Genomic DNA, 22,685 nt, shown 5'->3' with positions numbered 1-22,685 from the left:
TATCAGGTTGTGGGACTAGAGCCACAACTCGTTGTATGCAGCCAGGATGCGCCAGGAAATATTTTTGGGGGTATTACACCTTCCTGTAGATCAGCTGTGAGCAGGGCTGTGGATAAGGGGTTACCACCAGTCCTCCTGTATGGGGCCCAGGCCATCAGGGGGGCCCAGGTAGCAGGGTAAATCATATTTTGGCAGGAAGGGTGCTGGCTCTCTTTCTCTCTGTGCAGGTGGGCGGTGGGGGCTGGGGGGGGGGTTTGTTTGGCGGAGAGTGATGGTGGCGGTGCCCAGGGGGCCTGATTTTAGTGAGCCGAGGGGGTTTCTGGTGGTGGTGGTGCCAAATTTTAGAGTTGCCTATGGCAGCACAAGAGTTAAATACATCACTGGGTATAGGGAGGGTCTACAACATCTTCCTTACGGCAAGAGGGAGTTCCACCTGTAACAGGAACATGTTCCGATAAGCTGCTTGCTGATTGTAGCTTCCGTTGCTCCTGGCAACCACATGTATAACTTGCACTAGAATGACTCTTAATGTGCTGACTCTTCAAACCTCATGTGACAGTGACCCAGGCTCAGTGGCGTCCCGAGGCAGGTGCGGGGGGTGCGGTCCGCACCGGGTGACACTGACCACATGGGGTGACACCGGACCCACTCCACGAAAAGGTAAGTTGTAAAGCAAGCTGACGATCCCCGCAGGATGGATCCGATCCATCCTGTGGGGATTGTCGGCTTTCTTTACAACTTACCTTTTCTTGGAGCGGGTCTGGTGTCACCCCATATAGGTTGCATGCTGACGATCCTGCGGGGATTGTCGGCATGCAACCTATATGGGGTGACACCGGTATAGCGGCAAGATATGTCTCCCATGTAGATATGTCCCCCTGAAGTAACTGCGCATTTCCGGGTTTCAACTGGGACATGCGCAGTTGCTTCAGGGGGGACATATCTACGTGGGAGACACATCTTGCTGCTACACCGGACCCGCTCCAAGAAAAGGTAAGTTATAAAGAAAGTCGACGATCCCCGCAGGATTTCAATCCATTATGCTCAATCCGCAGATCCGATCCATTCTGCGGGGATCGTTGGAGGGGGTGTCACCAAGTGTTACCACACCGCGTGACACCAACCCTAGGGACGCCTCTGCCCAGACTGTAGGCTAAGTGTATGCTAGTGCCGTTCACTTGTAATGCACCCCTTTCAAGAACTTTAGACCAGGAAAAATGGCAACGTTTTAACGCTTTACTGAATAAAGTGCAACATTACAAAAAGAGTCCAAGCGGACACAGTCCAGAAAACTTAATAAAAAAAACAGTTAACATCCTAAATCCCTAGTTCCTGCTCCTAAACAGGCTATGTGCTGCCCCAGCATACCTGCAGATGTAGATTACAAATACACTGAGTCCTTCTGAGGAATTCTCCAGAACTGGTGTCTTTGAGACGAACTCCAAGTTCTGAGGACTTTACATCTTGATGGCAGACAGTGTCCTCTTTTCAGGTGTAGCTCTCCTCGGGAACAAGGAAAACAGGCAAGACTGCATAAAACAGAAGAAGCAAGGCCAGGCGATCACTCCCAACGGCTCCTGGACTTGGCCTACTGTCCCCTTTTATATGCAAAGGTGCAATAGGTCGGACCCAAGGATCCCGCCACAAAAGCCAAAGAGCCGGAAAGGCATTAACAACAACCCTCCTGTCCAGGGCAGCAACTATCTAGTTAATTCCAACCTGTTTACAAACAGGAAACAGACAGCAGAATATATAAAATCTATGTATCCTCTATTTAAAATTTAAAGAAACCTATGTACCCTTTATCTAAAAATTAAATCATTTTTTTTGCCTATACTTACACTTTCAGTTGAGCAAAATGTAAGCATTTCAAGGAATGGATACTTCAACAGGAGGGATGGAACAGAATTATACTTATAGAACAGAATGCCATTTACAATGCTGATGGTTTCCAGTTTTAGGGTTACTGTGTATGCCAACCAAAACAAATAAAAGACATTTATATCATATTGTTAAAGTATAACTAAAAGCAAAACTTAACAAAAAAATTGGACATGTATTAGAATACCTATCAGTTTTTATTGCTATCTGTGCCCCTGTTAGAGAGATTCATCCTCTCTCTTCGCCCTGTTTACAGTCATCGAAAGTAAAAGAAACCCCAATTTTTGGTTTGTCCCTAGAAAAGTATTAGAGGGGTTTTTTTCAAATGGGGACATTAGTTCTGTTGTCCTGGAGTTCCCCAAAGAATTCCCTTAATTTGCAGAGATTTTCTCACTTCCTGTTTTGGCTGTGTGACATGAAGTGAAGGTAAATTTCCTCAATAGGACACAGATGGCAAAAAATAAACTGACACGGGGAAAATTCCATTACTCTATCCAAAATGAAAAGAAAGTTTTGCCTATAGTTCTACTTTAACTCATTTCATATCTTATGATTTAATAATATCTTATCTGATTTCACTTATTTGGATAGCTCTGCATATTCCGTCCTGCAGTACAGAGAACATTGAGCCATTCACATCAGTCTCTGCACCAGAAGAGCTTACACTCAAATGTGCTCACTGCTATCACACAATGTTAATATTTTACATTTATATAGCTCTGACATACTCCACAGTGCTGTACAGAGTAGACTTAACCATTCACAGTGTTTTCTGTACTAGAGGAGCTTACATTCTAATGACCCCACCACAGTTATACACTATTATTAGAATACATTTATACATCTCTGACATATGCTGCTGTGCTGTACATAGAACACTGAGCTGGTCACATCTGTCTCTGTTCCAGAGGAGCTTACACTCTAATGCTCCACCACAGACACACACTATTATTATTATACATTTATGTAGGTCTGGCCTGCAGTGTTGTATGGAGAACAGTCACTGCACCAGAGGAGCTTACACTCTAATGTCCTACCACAAAGACACCCTATTATTATTATACTGTAAGTGTATGAAGCTCAGTGGTGCAGATAAAGTAGTCATGGGAGCCTTGTGTGTCCTCAAGCAGTGAACTTGTTAAAGTTCTTTCCCTCATAATGTGTTTATGTTGTACTCTTGGCTAGTTAGTTCCTTTTTCTTGTTTTGGCATCTCTACGCCCCACCTGCAGGCAGGCAGTCTGATGCACTGGACTGTTTGTGAGCTTTGCTGAACTCCCCACTGTGTCATTCTGTGTCCCTGACAAGCAACTCAGTCCAGGGACAGCTTGTGGGAGTAGCCTGCTTCTCTCGCCATTGGTTTAGGACTCTTGTGACGATGGCCTTTGGAGGAGGAGGGAGGCTCCAGATGGCAGTTGTTGTGTTGTATGAAGGGAGTCAGAGGCTTCTGTCAGCTGAAGGATCCAAGTGCAGAACAATAACAGATCAGGTCTGTATGTCTCTTTTCTTCACTGACCCTATAACTCTCTTTCTTGCTGACTCTCTAACTCTCTTTTTTGCTTGCCCGCTACACCCCTGTTTTGCTGACCTACTACCTCTCTGTCTTGCTAACCTTTTACCTCTGTGTCTTGCTGTCCCTCTACATCTCTGTCTTGCTGACCTTCTACTTCTCTTTTTTACTGACCCTCTACATCTTTGTTTTGCTGTCCTTCTACATCTCTGTCTAACTGTCCCTCTACTCCTCTTCTTTTCTGTCCCTCTACACCTCTGTTTTGCTGTCCCTCTACCTCTCTGTCTTGCTAACCTTTTACCTCTCTGTCTTGCTAACCTTTTACCTCTGTGTCTTGCTGACACTCTACATCTCATTCTTGCTGACACTCTACCTCTCTTTTTTTACTGACCCTCTACATCTCTGTTTTGCTGTCCCTCTACCCCTCTTCTTTGCTGTCCCTCTACCCCTCTTCTTTGCTGTCCTTCTACACCTCTGTTTTGCTGTCCCTCTACACCTCTGTTTTGCTCTCCCTCTACCACTCTGTCTTGCTGTCCCTCTACCACTCTGTCTTGCTGTCCCTCTACCACTCTGTCTTGCTGTCCCTCTACCATTCTGTCTTGCTGTCCCTCTACACCTCTGTCTTGCTGTCCCTCTACCATTCTGTCTTGCTGTCCCTCTACACCTCTGTCTTGCTGTCCCTCTACCACTCTGTCTTGCTGTCCCTCTACACCTCTGTCTTGCTGTCCCTCTACCACTCTGTCTTGCTGTCCCTCTACCACTCTGTCTTGCTGTCCCTCTACCATTCTGTCTTGCTGTCCCTCTACCATTCTGTCTTGCTGTCCCTCTACACCTCTGTCTTGCTGTCCCTCTACACCTCTGTCTTGCTGTCCCTCTACACCTCTGTCTTGCTGTCCCTCTACCACTCTGTCTTGCTGTCCCTCTACACCTCTGTCTTGCTGTCCCTCTACACCTCTGTCTTGCTGTCCCTCTACCACTCTGTCTTGCTGTCCCTCTACCACTCTGTCTTGCTGTCCCTCTACCACTCTGTCTTGCTGTCCTTCTACACCTCTGTCTTGCTGACCCTCTACCCCTTTTTTTTTACTGTCCCTCTACATCTCTGTCTTGCTGATCCTCTTCCTCTCTTTCTTGCTTTCTCTCTCATCCTCCGTTTTCTGCTACTGCAATAGAACTGCTAGCCTCTGCAGCCAAACCCACCCTCACCTTTCACCTGGCAAGAGGTGCTGCCACCCATGCCAGCACTTAGCAGCACTTCAGTGCAACACTTGCAGTGGTAGTGAGGCGTGAACTCAGATTACACATGCCAGCCTAGGGGGGACTTTCTGTGAGTAATTATTGTAACATTTTCCTTTTTTGATACTGTTGGTGACATTGTTTCATGTTTTCTGTTCCATATTTTAACTTCTGTATATCATATGTGTGTTAGTAAATTCTTCCTCTGTGTGTATCAAGTGAGAGCATTTATCATCAACCCTAATCCCTGGTGCACATATGTGCAGACGTGTGGACAGCAATTTGTGCAGGCACAAGAGCCCATTCATTTGAATGGAGTCCTGTGCCCTGGGACACACAGGGAAGAAGTCCCTGCACTACTTGGGAAATCGCAGCCTTTTCCCAGTACAGCTGCGATTTCCAGTGCGGGCGACGTGCCATTAAAATGAATGGCACCTGCCTGCGGGGCCTGCATTCCTCTGTGTGGGTGGTGCGGCTGCCGGTATTTGTGCAGGTACCGTAGTAGCACCACCCGCACAGATGAGTAAATGAGTACTGAGGATTCATCACAAAGCCAATTATACCAGAATAGGCAGAGTGGGGGAACATCATTTGGGGAGAGAAGTAGTAAAGCACAGCCACTGTACAGCACGAAACAGGGAAAAGAGCCTACTTCTATGATGAGCAAACTTGGCTGTGCCTATTGATATTATTAGTAGCAGTAGTAGTAGTTTTAATTTTATTAATACGTATATAGTCCCAACATTTTCAGTGGTGGTGTACGAAAAACAGAACACCTCCAAGTACAAATAAATGTATAACATATATAATATATAACATATAGCAATTATAAGAAATAATAGGAGAGAGCTCCCTGCCAGCAGCTAACAGTCTAGAGCAGGGGTGTCCAAACTTTTTTCAAAGAGGGCCAGATTGGATGAAGTGAACATGGTGGAGGGCCGAACATTTTTCCGAACATTCTTTGAACCATTACAATTAAATGCAAATAAATTATTTTATGCCAAGTTAATTGCAAACGACATACTTTGCATTTCATAACATTAAGATCAACTGACAGCTGAGTTTTCACAATGCATTGAAAATAAATTTTAAAAAAACTTACCTGCACTAATGTGAAGGGTGAAAAAGGTAGTTGGAGCTGAAGTCTCTGCTCGGCAGCCGGGAGGGGAAGAGAAACACACTTCACGCTGGAAGCCCAGCCCTGACGTCACCGCCCTCTGTCGCTCCCAGCGCGGCGCAGTCACGCATGCGCACTGCTCTCAAGCAGAAGACTGTCTGCCACAGAAGGGAGGGCCGTGCGACAGCCGCATTTACACAGACCAGGGAGAACGCGCCGCAGTCAGGCATGCGCACTACCCTCTGCTCTCAAGCAGAAGACTGTCTGCCATAGAAGGGAGGGCCGTGGGAGGGCCACATTACACAGAGCAAGGAGGGCTGTTGGAGGGCCGTATTAAACCGACCCCCGGGCCGTAAATGGCCCGCGGGCCAGACTTTGGACATGCCTGGTCTAGAGCAACAATTATTATAGTGATTGTATTAAGTCAGGGTTTCTCAGCCTGGGTTCCGCGGAACTCTAGGGTTCTGCAAGAAATCCCTAGGGGTTCCACCATAAATGAGCATTGTTGAGGACTTGTATCTGCCCAAAGTTGTTTTCATTGTGAGTACTGTCAGTGCACATTGATAGCTGATGCCTCCTTTGTAGTCGCAGCTCCTTTGAACTCAGAGGGCGGCGCCGGGAGGAATGGAGAGAGCAGGAGCATGTCACTGAAGCAGGAGGTAAGATGCTGTGTATGGATGCAGAGTGCGCAGAGGCGGAACAGAGAGTGGGAGCATGTGGCTGAAACAGGGGGTGACATCTTGTGTATGGCAGTGCTAAATGCAGACTGCGGAGAGGGGGAGCAGAGAGGACAGGGCCACATGTCTGAATCAGACTGAATGTAGCAGGAGGTGAGATCAGAATTATTTTATGCTACAGCATAACATATAGCTAATATCATCTCACCTGCTACATTCAGTCTAATCCAGCCACGTGTTCCTGCTCTCCGCAGTCTGCATCCAATGCTGCCACACACCTGATGTCACCTCCTGTTTCAGCCACATGCTCCTAGTCTTCTCCCTCTCTCTGCAGTATGGATTCAGCGTTGCCACACACCTGTCACCTCCTGTTTCAGCCACATGCTCCTAGTCTTTGCTCCCTCTCTCCGCAGTCTGCATTCAGTGCTGCCACACACCTGATGTCACCTCCTGTTTCAGCCACATGCTCCTAGTCTTTGCTCCCCCTCTCCGCAGTCTGCATCCAATGCTGCCATACACCTGATGTCACCTCCTCCAGTATGGATTCAGTGTTGCCATACAAAGCATCTTACCCCATACACATCATCCCACCCACCTCCTGCTTCAGGGGCTTGCTACCTCTCTCTTCTCTCCTCCTGGTGCTGCCCTCTGAGCTCACAGGAGCCAAAACAACAGAAGAGGCATCAGGTATCAATGCACGCTGACAGTATTCACTGTCAGTGCGCATGGAAAACAACATTGGGTGAACATACTGTACATCCACCACAATGTTGATTTGCGGCAGACCCTCTGGGGACTTCCACAGAACCTTAGGGTTCAACCCCAGTTGAGAAACACTGCTCTAGAGGATGTGTATACTTAGAGTGGAACTAAAATTCCACTTACACTACCTGTGAACAGGCAGGTTCTTTCTTGCAGAAGAGACACACAATAAAATACCTACCTGCATGCTCGCAGCGCTCCCTGGCATGTAAAGGTAGCTGTGCATGTCCCAGGATGACTAGTGCACATACTCCGGAGCAGAGGCGGACTGACAACTGATGGGGCCCCCGGGCAATAGGGAATCATGGGGCCCCTGTGTGCTTGCCCAAACTCAAAAAAGCCTAAGAAAAAGGTACCAGGGGCATTTCATGGGGCCCCCTACTGACCCCAGGCCCTCGGGCAGTGCCCGAGTTTCCAAATGGTCAGTCCGCCCCTGCTCCGGAGTGACATCACCCCGCACCGACCAATGAGGATGGCACACAGAAGAAAATGCCAGTGCCGGCGAGGGATGGGGACCGTTGAAGGAAAAGTGAGTTTAGGTCCGCTCTAATTACTATCTAAATATATTATTTTAGGTTCATAGTATTTTAAATATACAAGTATTTCTAAAGCCAAAACATTCGGACAGACTAGAGATGGCTAGAACCTCTGTCATGTTGTGTGTTCTTCTTTTTTTACTGTATGAGGTCTACTGGGGATTTTTTCCTTCACTTCCTTTCTTGGTGACAACAGGAAATGAGAGAAAATCTCTCCAAACTCTGAAGTCCAGGAAAAGCAAATATTGTCTCAATACAAAATGCACAAGTATTCCTAACTGAATGTTGATGTGTTTTGTGTATTTTTTCCAGATCTGTGTAGTAATCCAGTGTGAAACTTTGCCCTATGCAAGCGCTTCCTATATTAAAGACCGGTCAATGCTCTCTCTCTCCTTGTGCAGGGTGACTGGTCTTATCTGTGCCCCTCCTGTAGTCTTCTACAGGCAGACTGTAGTGAGTGGAGCTTATGCTGGCCATTTATGGGTCGAAATTCGACCGATTTTTTGTCTGAAAATCTGACCTAAGAATAATCGACTGATTTTCGCTCTGTTAGTGGGTGAATGGCACCGGACAATTTTCATGGTTCCTCCCCTTTTCAGTGATCGGGCATGTTGGAAAATTCGTGAAAAACAACCGATTTTCGACTCAATGATGGTCAAATCGTACGATCGTTTTTCCGAAAAGAATAAGCGCATGAGCCGTGACCTGGAAGGAACAGAAGTTTCGCCTGTTATATGGGGTGAACTTTATGACTTGGTCGGCTGATTTTTAAAATCATTGATGGCACCATTGGAATACCGAGCGAACGACGTTTTGGATTTTCGGACAAAAAATTGTTTGGAATTCGACCCATGTATGGCCTGCACAGCTCTGCTCTCTGCGCATGCTATGTTCAGTACAGTGATAAGGCCACTGCTATATTTACAAGGTAATATCCGGGTTTTCAGAAGTAATTGGCACACATACTGTATAGTGCAGTTATACCCTTTGTGGGAATGTGGAAATATATTTAGATGAAATATATACAGTATATTCTAATTCTTTGGATTAATATGCAGTTACTTTACATAGTAAAATTACATTTTTCATTTAAGTGGAACTCCACTCCCTTGGGGAGACTTCCTCTTTCATTTTGACATATAATCCGTTACACTTTTTCAGATTTTCCTTCAATCTTGCACATTTGTATAGGCTGCTCTCCTGTAATGAAATTCCTTGATCTGATTTTACTGAACACTCTTAGCTTCTCACAGTGTGCATTAGAAGCAACAAGTTAGATAGAGTTCACCACATTTTTTGGCTGGAGGATGTCCAGCATTATTTGGCACTTTCCTCCCCAGTCTGACTGTCCCCGCTCACCCCTTTCATTCATTGGATTTCAGCTCTTTCAATCAAGAGGATTGAGCATCACATGTTGGGGTTGCTTAGGGCGATCTGCATGTAAATTCAGCCTGCCTAGGAATCTCCTCTAGACTAACATTCACCCATCAAGGCATTTTGATATTTACATAACTCTTGCCAAGAGCCAGCACACTGCTTACATCAGGGCCGAGGGCTTTTGAGAGGATGACTGAGGCAGGGAACTGTGATGTGTTCAGGAAGTTGCCGGTCCCCAAGCACACTGCCGGTCTTTCCCACAAGCTGATCCGCCTGCAACACATAGAGAGACATGTGGGCTGGGCCACTCACCCTGTATGTGGGACGGTCCCTTTCACTGTGTGCATGCTCACCAATGCCTGGGACCAAGCAGGGGCTGCGTTCAGGTGAAAAGAATCTTAAGGCAGCACCCCATCTGTAAGATGAGCCATGCACTGTGTGAAGTGAAATGTCATGTAGAGTTCCTCTGTAAAGCCCTCTGACCTGTGTCCCTGTACATCATTCTGTAACATGTTACATGTGGTAGGGACACCGCAGAGCCTGTGCCCTATCCACCTGTTCAACACACCTCTGCCACCTCACTTCCAGTCACATAATGGGGTCCCCCCAAAAGCACTAGTGCAAACTTCATGTATGTTCTCACTTAACTCCTTCAGCTCTTCCGTACCTTATGGGTAAGTTGTGGGTCCGGTTGCTCTGGGAAACCATCCACTGAGGAGGAAGCCAGATCGCCAACTCCCTCGCTACTGAAGGACCCTCGGCCCTCCAAGGATCACGCTTCACTACAGACTGCTGTGCACTTTACATCATTACTTGGTTACCCATAGCAACTGCATTCCTCTTACACTCGTCTTGCTGAATCAGCACTTTAAGTAGTGGCCTTGCTTCATACCCCATATGTGCTTCACAGGCCCAAGTTCTTTTAAAACGCCAGAAACCTTCATGCACCCCATTTAGGTCATTTCAGACCCAGCTTAGGAAACAGTTCAACGAACTTTACTGAAAACTTTCCAAACAATACAAGGATAAGTTGAGTGCATTCATCCCTAACTAACTACTATTTTGGCTGCCCAGGCATACCTTTAGGAAGTGTAAGTCCATGGCTGGCAAGAGTCCATCAGATGGCAATTTTCCAGCAACCAGTGTCCTCGGGCAGCCTACAGGATGCAGCAGTCCCCTTGCTCAGAACACGGCGTCACAGCATTTCAGCAAAGAAGAGAAGAGAAGGAACGCAATCCCGGGTACCCAGCTATCCACCCTTTTATATGCACTACAGGGTAGGAGCCGAAATCCCAGGAAAAAAAGTGCAAAATGGTTAACAGTGGCTGCTGAGCAACCAGCATGTTGTACAATACAGCATAAATAATGCAGGGGTCAGGAGTATGCCATATACTGCCTAACATATGCAATCGCCTTTAGGCAGAACTCTACTGGTGGCAGCAAATCCTTGTGACAGCAAACAAATATGAAACAAATAAGGGTGGCTGAAGGCCTCTCATCATCACACTGATGTTTGAGGGCAGATAGTGATGTTATCAGCCCGCCTCAGTCAATTAGAGCAAGCCTTGTATTTGTTGATAAAATACAAGGCTTGCTGTGAATGGCTGAGCAGTGCCCAATCTGAATTTTGTTCCTTGGAATGGGGTGGAATGTGTCATGTTGCTTTCATGTTGTAAAAAAGCACACTCTCAATCATGAAAAGGAATCTTTATAAAGTAAATGCTGCAAACCACTTGAATAATAGTAGGAAATCATTACTGAGCTTTGCACCTTAACCCCTCACATCATGCCAATTACTGCTCCTTCACACCTTAGATCACTCCATTTCCAGCACATTCACATCCCAGATCAGCCCAATTCCTCCACCTTCACACTTCAGATCAGAGTCAATTTCTGCACCTTGGGATTTCAAATAAGGCCAATTCCTGCACCTTCAAAACTCAAATTACCCCAATTCCTGCACCTTCAGACCTTGGATCAAGGCTTCAGCAGAAGACCCAGGACACCAATAGAAGACCCAGGGCACTAAGTAGAAAACATGGGCACCCAGTAGAAAACATTAGAATGCTAGTAAAGAACCCTAGGCATTTGGTAAGAGGTCCAGCGCCCTCATTAGAATTCTGGGAAACTGCAAATGATCTCAGGCTTCATAAAGCATCCTAGGACACCAGGAGAAAACCCAGGGCAATAGTAGAAGACCCAGGGCACCATCAGAGGACCCAGGACACCTGTAGAAGACTAGGGGCACCTATAGAACTACCCTGGCACTGGCTTCCCTTTGCCCAACAAATAAAATTCAAAACATTAACAATAACATTTAAAGAGATTTATAACTCTGCCCCAAATTACATCACCAATTTTGTCTCCAAATATCACCCAAACCGTCCTCTCCGCTCTTCCCACGACCTCCTGCTCTCTAGCTCCCTTGTCTCCTCCTCCCATGCTCATCTCCAGGACTTCTCCAGAGCCTCCCCCATTCTCTGGAACCCTCTAACCCAATTTATCTGATCATCGCCTACTCTGCCCACTATTAAGTGATCTCTGAAAACCTATCTCTTCAGGGAAGCCTATCCTGCCTTCAGCTAATAACGGAATCTTCTATTCCTCCTGTCCTATCCTCATCGCCCACACTTACTACCTTTTGTACCAGCAGCCCCTCCCTCTTAGATTGTAAGCTCCAAGGAGCTATGCCCTCCTATCCCTCTTGTATTGCACTGTATCGTTGCTGTATTGTCTCCCTTTATATTGTAAAGCACTGAGCAAACTGTTGGCGCTATATAAATCCTGTATAATAATAATAATAATAAGTACCCAATAGAAGACAACATCCACTAGTAGTCAACATAGAGCACTCAGTAGAAAGTCCAGGGCACCAGTGAGGCCTCATGGTCACCTGAGCTCAAAAACACCTGTTTTACATGCTTTCATCTTTTTTTTTTGTTGCCTCTAAACGCCCCTGCATGTTAGGCTGTGTGTAGGTGGTTTGAAGAGGGTGCATCCTTGAGGAATATTCCAGGCTGTAAGCATATAGGGATCCTGGGCTACTCAATTGCCCTGCACATAGGGTATTCTGTGTGCGTACCTCCCAATTAGGGGCGGACTGACAACTCATGGGGCCCCCGGGCAATAGGGGATCATGGGGCTCCTGTGTCCTTGCCCAAACTCAAAAAAGCCTATGAAAAAGGTACCAGGGGGATCTCATGGGGCCCCCTACTGACCCAGAGCCCTCGGGCAGTGCCCGAGTTTCCAAATGGTCAGTCCACCCCTGCTCCCAACTGTCCCTGATTTCGAAGGGACTGTCCCTGATTTGGAACACAGTCCCTCTGATCCTCTTTCCTTCTCATTTGTCCTTCATTTTGGTCTGATCTATATAGTTTTATATAAATGCACTATACTTATCTATCAAAAAGTGTTTCACAGTGCTAAACATTTCATACAATTTCTAAATGGCAGAATTTGTAAATTTCAAAAGCCAGTATAAAAGAATAGTAGTGGCAAAAAAAAGCATGGTGCGTTTAACTAATCTTTTTTTGTATTAATTCACCTTTTTTGGGGGGGTGTCATTAAGGTGTGTCCTATGTTCACATACATTTACTAATAGGTGTCCCTTGTTCCCATCTCAAAAAGTTGGGAGGTATGTGTATGTACACACACTCACCAGTTGCCGGGACTAGGCGGAGGCCAAGTTCAGGTGAAATCAATCTTAAAGCAGCACGGTGTGTAGTAATCAGTTGTACAGAGTTCCTCTGAAAAGCGATGTGTCCCATGTCACTACACACTTCGCTGTAACTGTTCCATTAAGGAGGGACATTGCCGAGCCTATGCACTATCCACCTGTTCAGCTTACCTCTGCCACCCCACTCCCAGTGACAGAATGGTGTCCTGGTGAGCATATAGCGTGGACCTCATGCGTGCTCACACTTAACTACTCTCCCTCCCATACCATGTTGCTAGACTGAGGGTCTTCAGTGAAATAGAGGTCCCTCAAGCCACGCATCACTGCAAATCCACTAACAGAGAAGTATGTGGCAGTCTCAGCCTGGGCTCCGGACAGGCCATGCTTCCAACTCATTTTGCTGCATCCCCCGGTACTTGATCATAGGCCAAGGGTTTCCATAATACGGGTTTGGTCCTTCTTGCTGTGGGAAACCAACCACTGGAGAGGGAGCAACAACAATGACCCCCATGCTATCAGAGGGCACCTCACCTTACCCAGGTACCATGTTTCACAAGAGGCTGGCTTACACCAGTCCTTGGTTACCTGTGACAACTACTCACAACTACTCTCAACTACTCTCCCACTATTGATTCCAAGGTAACCCCTTTGGAATGAACTTGCTTCATACCCCAATGTGTTTTACAGACCCAATTAATTGCGATTAACCTTCATGCACCCCTTTGTGAGTAACTTCAGACCAGGATCAGGTATCAATTTAAAGAACTTTACTCAAGACATCTGAATGTACAAAACATAGTTCAGAGCATCCCATCGCTGTATAACTATTCTAGGTTGTAGCTGCTCAGGCGTACCTTACAAAGGTGAGAGTCCATTACTTAGTACAAGTCCACCGTGTGGAAGTTCTCTGTTAAGTTGGTGTCTTCTGGAGGACCGCAGGACCAGTGGTCCCCCTTCACAGATTAGTGTCACAGCATCTCCGGTCTCCAACAGATGAGCACCAGCAGCAGCCCTCAGTACTCAGCCTTTCCCTCTTACACACACCCCACAGTTAACCCTTTTCCCCTGCCTGGGCCAGCCACCATCTATCTAACTTACGTAGGCAACCTGTTTACATTTGTCCATCCACACGTAGGAGTTTACAGGAGTTTAGAAGAAGGGATGTTTAGAGGCAGAAAAAAAGCCCACTGCCAGCACATCCAGGAGCAGCATTTTGGCAGAGAAAATGCTAGACAAGCGGAGTGTTAAAAAATGTTTAAAAAAATTAACACCCAAACACTTTACACATTTAAAAGCATCAAACATTTTTTCTGCCGAAATGCTGATGCTAGGAGGAAAGATGTCTAGGAGAGATGGTCACATGTCCAGTGTGCATGAAGCCTAATGGGCCAAAGACATTTAGTGGAAGTCCCAGGAAACTCAGTAGAAAGCTCAGTGTTCCAGTAAAGAACCTAAGACACTAATTAGAAGATCTAGTCAATATAAGACCCAGTGTGCTTAGTAGAAGTCTTGGACGGTAGTAGAGGACCTCAGGCTTCAGTAGAAGACTAAGAACACCAGTAAAAGACTCAGGGTACCAGCAGCAGACTCAGGGCACTAGCAGAAGACCTAAGGCTCCAGCAGAAGAATAAGTACACTGGTACAAGACTCACAGCACTCAGTAGCAGACCCAGGGCACCAGTACAGGACCCAACACACTCAGTAGAAGATCAGGGGAATGCAGCAGAAGACTCAAAGCACTCAGTAGAAGATCCAGGGCACTCAGTGGCATCCTGGAGATCAGCAATAGATCTGAGGACACCAGTGGAAGTCCCAGGACACCAGTGGAAGACCCAGAGCACCATCAGAAGACCCAGGTATGTCCAAGACAGAAGACCCAGGACACCAGTAAAAAAACTAAGGGCAACAGTAGAAGAATCAAGTTACTCAATAGAAGACTCAGTGCCCTAGTTGCCAATCCAAGGCACTCAGTAGAAAACCCAGGACACCAATAAAAGACACTAGTAGAAGATTCAGAATGCTCACTAAAAGACCTGGGGCACTCAATAGAGAACTCAGCTTAATAATAAGGGCTCGTTCACAGAGATGTCAGTTTTTCTGCACGTGTGCTGCAAGGGCACAACAAAATCAATTGTTCTCTGTGTGCCCAGTTCACACCACAACACTAGTATCACATGCAGATTTTTTTCTGTGCAGGAATCTGCAACGTGTATAAAACACATTGGAGTGTGCATGAAAACTGATGTAAACTGATGTCTCTGCAAGTGAAATCTGCACCTCAGTTTTCATCAGTTTTTCTGCATGTATGGTGTGAATGAGGCCTAAAAGTCCCAAGACAGTAGTAGATCCACGGCACTCAATAGAAGACCCAAGGCATTCAGTAGAAGTCATGGGCAGTAGCAGAAGAACTTGGGATTTTTTAGAAATCCCAGGACACCAGTAGAAGACCCAGGGCTAGAGAAAAAGCCCTCGGACACAAATTGAAGTCCCAAGGCACCAGTAGAAGAACCAAGTTATTCAACAGAAGTGCAATAGTGGTCAATCTAGGACACTCAGTACAAGATTAGGGACAACAGTAGAAGATATGGGGTACTCAGTAGAACTCCAGGACACCAGTAATGGACCCAAGACACTCAGTAGAAGATCCAGGACATTCAAAACCCAATGCACTTAATAGAAGTCCTGGGCAGCTTCAGAAAACCTCAGATATCAGTAGAAGTCCCAGGATACCAGCAGAAACTAAGGGCACCTATAGAAAACCTAGGGCATCAGCAGAAGACCCAGGACACTCAGTACAAGACCTAGAGCATCAGTAAAGGACTCATGACACCCAGTCAAAGACCCAAGTCACTCCAAGATACTCAATGGAAGAACCTAGTTACTCAATACAAAACCCAGTGCACTAGTAATCAACACAGGGCACCAGTAAAATACCCAAGACACATAGTAGAAGATCCAGGGAAGTAAATACTGTATAAGACCTGTGGCACTCAGTAGAAAACTCAGTGTTCCAATTAAAGTGGTTGTAAACCTCAGACATGAAATATGAACAAAGGATATCCCTCTATAGTGTGTACGTGTCTCAAATAATAGCACTAAGTGTAATTTATGTCTGCTGCTTCATTCCTCTGATATCACCATGAATCACTTCTGACAAGCTTTCTTGACATCAAGAGAAAAATGGTGACAGGGGAGAGAGCTCCAGCAGATTGACAGCCTTAGCTGTGTTCATGTGAGCTGTGTGGAGGGGAGTGTGGCGCTTCCCTCCAATCAGCTCTCAGAGCTCTCCTCACTGAGCTCTGCAGAGTGGAACTTCAGCTTTTGGTTTCCTTTTTTGACAGCTCTGCAAGCTTTATAAATTCAGCACTTTGAACATATGAAGAAAAGAGAAGACTGCATAGACTAATAGACAGGTACAACTTATGAAGGAGGATTTGTTTCATCTCTATGTATCACCTGAGGCCAGTCACTTCACCAGGTATATGCAAGGGTTTAGACTAGATACAAGATTTGACATGGTGGGATTTGCAGGCACAACAACACAATTTTCTTAAACAAATATAGTTTATTTGTACAAAAATCAATTAAAATGTAACTTTTTATCAACTTCATATCTAAAACCACATTCAATTTGCATTACATCTCAAATACAATATGAATTGCAAGATTCTGTATTGTGTAGATTCTTTAAATCTCGACGCGTTTCTTGGATTTTATTTACTTCATCAGGAGCTAGAGATGAATGTCTCTAGGTATAAAATTACAAATTATCAACACATTATATTCCATTGCATGTATATAGGTCTTATACTTGGTTTTACCTGAGAAAGCCCATAACAGAGATGGGAACAAAGAGGACTGTCGGAGGCCCAGAAAAAGGGGCAAACTTGTAGGCTGCAGTCCCAATTCAACTACAGCCAGTCAGAGGTCACTTATATATGCAAACTAATGGATTGGTCGTACAGTATATTCATCAATTCAGTGGAAAGACAGTATTTTGCCAATATTATCTATAATATATAGAAAATATCTCTCATAATTATCCCGTAGGTATCTTCACACACATATATATATATATATATATATATATATATATATATAAAAATGCCACAATTACTTACATATCTCTTTGCGCCTAGTACTGGCGGATAATTTTACCTAGTTTGCTTAACCCATTGACGTATATGTAACACAAATATGAGGCCTCACAGAACTGGGCTTTTTTCCGTGGGGCCGCATATTTGCGTACTTGTCTTTTACGGAAATATGCGTATTTGCGTACCGCGGTATCAAGTTTTAGCGATCAGGACCCGGGACTCCCAATTCCGGGTCATGTGATCGCTGTGATAGCCTCTGATTGGCTATCACAGTGATCAGTCACTGTACAGCCCGGCCCCCTTGTGTTTTTTTTCTCTATGAATGGAGGAGAGAGATACATTCTATCTCTCTAACTCCTGGCATAGAGGGGGAAAAATAATGTTTGTAAAAATAAATATTAAAAAAATTTAAATGAAAAAATAAAGAAAAACTACCTAGATCAAGGTTTGATCTAGTTCAGTGCATGGTAAGTGTTTGGGCCAAAGTTCAAGGTCAAAAGGTCAGGGTCAAAGGTCAGGATTAAAATAAAAAAACATTTGGTATCAGTGTCAGTTAGTGTCAGTGTGTTTTAGGTAAAAAAAGAATAAAACAAAATGTGCACTATTGTTTCTGGGCTGTACTATGGGTACAAACAACAAATAACATACACATACGTATATGGTATCGCTGCGATCGTCAAGAGCTGGAAAATGTATTTTGGGTTGTTTTTTGATGGTAGGTTATGGTAGTAACAAGAAACATACAGCTTAATTTTCAAGAAAAAAAATTTTGTTACTATTTTGGTCCAGTTTTCCTTTGATAACAATACAAAATCAGGAGATATCCATTACCATTTACCATCAAATGAAAACCCAAATTGTCCTAAAAAAACAAGGTATAATTCACCTGGATGTACAAAGTAGTTGTGATGATATGTACAGTTTTACTAACACATGTCAACGTTGCAAATTTGTGCTTAGACATTTAAATTTTTTACCCTTAGGCGTGAAGGGGTTAAGGATGTCCCAGTACCTCCCAAGGGATGCAGTGGTAACAACTCTGGTGAACAGCCAAGCATTAAAATATGGCATAATACATACTCAAATGCAATCACAAAAAGGGCTCAAAAGAGCCTCTTAGCAAATACTAGAACACTACAAAAAAGCAGAGGAAAACAAAAAAAACCTACCACTCATGCCTGGTCGTGCTCAATATCTCTGTCATCACTGAACCATTGGGGCTAACCAACTCCAAAACTCAGCCCCCATGTATAATGGCTGCTGTGATTGCCCACCTGTGGACACCAGCCGGTGTCCTGATATTCAAAGATGGCCACCGGAACGTCACCGCTAGGTTCACATGCGCGCACCACCAGTGGGTGGGTCAAGGGAGATGATGCTACTCTATCCCGGTGGCCTAAGGGGCACGCATGCGCAGCACGCTGCCCATGGACAAGGATGTATTCACATCCTAAAGCGAGCAGTGTTCTACTGTCCTGAAACAGGAGTCCGGCACAGGCGCCATTACCAGGTGCGTCCAATAGCACTCCCCCTAGAGGGCCTAAAGAGCACAGTGTATATACAAACAACCATTTGGTGGAGCATAATAAATGTGTTGTTACATATTATTTATTCAATTTTACAAACAAACGCATACAATACATCATATTTTCTGTAAAGTACTAACAAACATAGTCACACTGTTCCAGACTATAAATATTAATTTATCAAAGTTATTTCCCTCATCAACAATTTTAAATATAATATTAATTTCTCGAAGTATGAAACCCCCCCCCCCCCCCAAAAAAAAAAACAAAGCAAAAGGGGAAAGGGAGAATCTTGCCTATAAATTAAATCCAATGTCAACTAAATACAAAATTAATCTATTACCCAAACCATATGCTGCATTCACAGGAAGAATTTAAAACTAATAACATAATTTAAGCCAGGTGGGTACTTAAATAGGGATGTGGCATGTTTTTGGGCCATTTATTCTAAATTTATATGTAAGGGTGTATAACCACTTTAAGGACCCAAGATCCAGGGCAATCAATAGAAAATCCCAGGAACTGTCAAGGCCAGCAGCAGAATATTTTGTGCTTCAGTAGAAAGCCCAGAACATACATAGGAGATCGGGAGAACTGATAAAAGACCCAGGACTCCAGCAGAAGTCTCCTGTCACCAGTAGAAGTCTACCCGAAGAAGACTTGTGGCACCAGTAGAGGAACAAACTTACTAATAAAAGTGTACTAGTAGAAGGCTTGTGACACCAGTAGAAGACATGGGACACGTGTTAGAAGACCTAGGGCACTTAGTAGCAAATCCAGGGTACCAGTAAAGGACCCAGAACACAAAGTAGAAGGGTATCCAGGGTATTTCATATTAAACTCAGTATAAGTCTTGGGCACCAGCAACACTTATCTTATTCTGTATGATGATTGTAATTCTCAATCTCTGTTTTTTTCTGTATTTATGGACACTTCACAAAACCATTTATACTGTTATGTCGTTATAGTTTTAGTTCTGTCTTTGGCAGCTATGAGACTCTTTGTGGTCCCTCCTGCTTTTCTAATGTGCAGTCTAGAAAGGGTTATTATCCAAATATTGTTTCCAATCTCACCTGCCACGTTAATTTATGTTACAAAATTTCCTCTTTCCGCTTATGAATGAAATTCTTTGACCTGCTGCCAAATCCACAGGAGAAGTCAGATCTTCTCTGCTCTGTAATGCTCTTTAATTAACCTGAGCAACAACTGGTGCCTTCCGCATCATAAACCTTTCAGGAAAATCTGCAGCTTTATCTTGAAAAAGGAGTGAAACAATCCACATAAATTACTATTAACAAGAACATGTTTCCTACCTGCTGAGTTGGCATGTGAGCTCTCTGACTGGCTTTGTTTTCAATTAATCTTTAACCCCTTATGACTTGGCAAATATTGTTCCTTCATGACAGGAGTGATTATGTCAGGGATCAAGTAATTTTTTTTGTTTTCAGATTTTTGCCTCAAAATAATAGCAAGAAGTAAAATCAAGACTTTTCATTTACCTGAAATTTGTGGGGGAAAAAATCAGTAGATTTAGGTTAAATGTTACCTCATTCTCTGGATCAGCTTCCTGATAGTGACAATGGTGGACCATGCCTGCACAATGTGTCAGCACAGCCACTTATTGTCAATACCAAGGGCACCAAGGGCCATTAGGAGACAATTTTCTCCCCATGACAGGAAGTGCCAAAACAAAGGCCAATGTTAGATAGAGGAAAAGGCAGGAAAGGCTTCCAACCTCTCCCAGCCTTCTCTTGCACTGATCAGGACCACGTTGTCAAACTGACAGCTCAGTCCTGCGGAGCACACTGAAAGAGCTAAACTCCCTTTGCAATCAGTGGAGCTGAGCTCTCAGTGCATCTGTATCAGGAGTGCTGACCTAGCCACAGCAAACAGCTCCATTCCACTAATTACATTGTAAGGGCCGAGCTCTCCTTGCTTAATCTGCAGGATTGGGCTGCCAATATGCAGCTCTTCACCCATTTGTGAATAAAATACTATCACAGAGTGACAACACTGCTCCTACAGTACCTCTGGTCACCCTGTGTTGCCGAGAACCACAGACTGGTGTGCTCACCCCAGCACCTTCGCCTAGTGATTGATTTACTAAAAGCAAATAGACTACACTTTATAAGTGCAGTTGCTCCAGAGCTTAGTAAATGAGGGGAAGCTCTGCTGACTTTCATCATCCAATCATGTGAAAGTAAAAATGCGTGATTGGGTATTCTTTGTAAAGCGAACCTCATTTATCTCATTTACTAAGCTCTGGAGCATCTCCAATGTGTACTTGAGATGAAGGCTAGCCATTCTATTTGGAATACGCTGCTTGTTTTTTTCTTGGCTGGGTTGCTGAGTACAAATTCAAATTTGAACAGTGCAGATCTGGCTAAACAAATGCTCATTCAGATCCTCTAGAAATGAGACCAGTCCCAGTTCTATGGATAAAATATCTGAGCATCTCCAGCAGTATAAATGTGCCCCACTCTGTCTGGATCACTCTGGGACTTGCATCCCATGAGCCCCTGCTGTCACCATTATTTACCGGGGTCATGAAAAGTTTGCCTTGTACTGTCAGCGTGAAAGCAAAGACAGAGCTTAAGCCTGAAGGGGGGGGGGGGGTGATGGCGGCTCAATCCCATGACTTCATATGATGTAATCCAAACTCGCTGTCACAGCAATTGTGTATTAATGCAGAAGTAACAGTCTGTAGTAAATTGTACTGTGTCCTGGAAATAGGGGCCAAATCATGCAAAGCTGGATGTTCATGCCTGTATTCCTTCCATCATGCTTTTTTTTTACTTTAAAGCAGAACTCTAGCCAAAGACAACAAGATAAAATGAATTGCCTGATTCAATGTAAAACAGCAACACAAGCTTTCACTACAATATTTACCTTCAATCAAAAGATTTTCCCTCCGGAGTCATTTTTTTGTGCCACTAGATGTCCTCAGTCTGATGGCCAGCATCATTCATTCCACTTCAACTGAGGCTAGATCATCCTGGTCCTGCCCATGGCCTGTGACTGGACAGTGAAAGGAGAAGCCGCATAGTGATTAGGTCATCTCTCTGCTCCCTCCTCTTTTCAGCATGCTTCTTGTCAGCACATAAAGTGATGTGCTTTTTGTAATGCTTCTTCTTTTCACACTCCAGCCCTGCTGTACAAAGACTGCAAGAGGCTGACACCAGGTAAAATGCAGGCACTGCTTGCATTTAAAATGTACATGTAAAGACGGGTTAATAATCACAGAGCTGCATTTGGATCTTTTAGATCTGCCTAGCATCCAAGATTTAAAGTGTGTAAATCTAAAAAGGATCTTCACTCTTTTGCATTCTTTTGGTAAGCATGGTAAAAATGGTTTGTTTAATAAGAGAAAAAAAATGCTTGTTAATCCTGCCAGAAATCAGGTTAATGTTACATTCCGTTCAGAATATAAAAAACTATAAATCTTGAGTTGCACACAGCAATCTCAGGGGTTTCATTCTACAACCAGACATTTATCTAGCTGTCAATCGATACACAGTGAATAAGTGTTTTACTTAGCCAACAGTACCATTGGGGGCCCAATAACTGGCCTTGCACAAGGGCTGTTTGGTGAATTTATCTACTGCTGCCTCTGCTGCAGAATTTAATGGGGCCCCTTGGCAACCTTGCTCTGTGGCAGCTGGCAGTGTTAACTGTGACAGCACTTGTCATTGATCGTAACATAAAGTATGCCTAAAACAAGGTCAGGCAGCAGGAGAGCTGTCAGCGTAGTCAGTGCACTACTAGGGAACATTGCTTTGGATTAAAGTCATGGTTGTAATAATAATAATAATAATAATAACAACCACAAAAATATTTAATAAAATGAAAAAAGTAATAATGACATTGCATACAATTGCTTTAAAATCCACTTTATAATCTTACTTCTTTAAACTGTAGCATTCTTGTAGAACTGCAAACTTCATCTGTCTTGGAGGAGAAACTCTGAGATTTGTGACTGCATTAGGCATAAAGGGTTGATTTCAGTCTGTAGCAGAAGTTCAGAGCGTAATAGCTCTACACTGCTTAGACAGACAAGAAATGCTATACATTGCACAGGGGATCTGTTACTATCAACCATCCTGAGGTTCTTCTAAACTGGAAATTTCACATTTTTGTTCTCCTAATGGGGCTCCTCTCCTATCCAGGGCCCCATAGCAGCTGCCTTGTCTGCTATGGACATTGTTACACAACTGTAATTGCGTGTAGAAAGAGGAAGTTACATTTTTAAAAGATTTCTGCTCCATCTTCTTCCTCCTATACAAAACATTTAACTA

At 44.3% G+C, this 22,685-nt stretch overlaps 1 protein-coding gene across 2 annotated transcripts in view; it reads left to right on the top strand.

The window, feature by feature from the left end:
- The first annotated feature begins 3,223 nt into the window (after positions 1 to 3,223).
- The window catches only part of ADA2 (adenosine deaminase 2), a 46,935-nt gene continuing 27,473 nt past the window's right edge, over positions 3,224 to 22,685 (top strand). The window contains exons 1-2 of one of the 2 annotated variants that reach the window (XM_089671843.1): positions 3,296 to 3,368; positions 6,325 to 6,398. The gene's annotated coding sequence lies outside the window, so the exon portion shown is untranslated. Of the gene's footprint in view, positions 3,369 to 6,324; positions 6,399 to 22,685 lie in introns of both variants that reach the window. The other variant, XM_089671842.1, reaches the window with a different exon arrangement.

Source organism: Staurois parvus, unplaced genomic scaffold (assembly GCF_062004578.1).
Source record: "Staurois parvus isolate SC_StPar_1 unplaced genomic scaffold, SC_StPar_1.0 ptg000114l, whole genome shotgun sequence".
In the NCBI taxonomy this organism is placed as follows: domain Eukaryota; kingdom Metazoa; phylum Chordata; class Amphibia; order Anura; family Ranidae; genus Staurois; species Staurois parvus.
The sequence above is the reverse complement of the archived record's forward strand: the minus strand, read 5'-3'. Positions and strand labels throughout refer to the sequence as shown.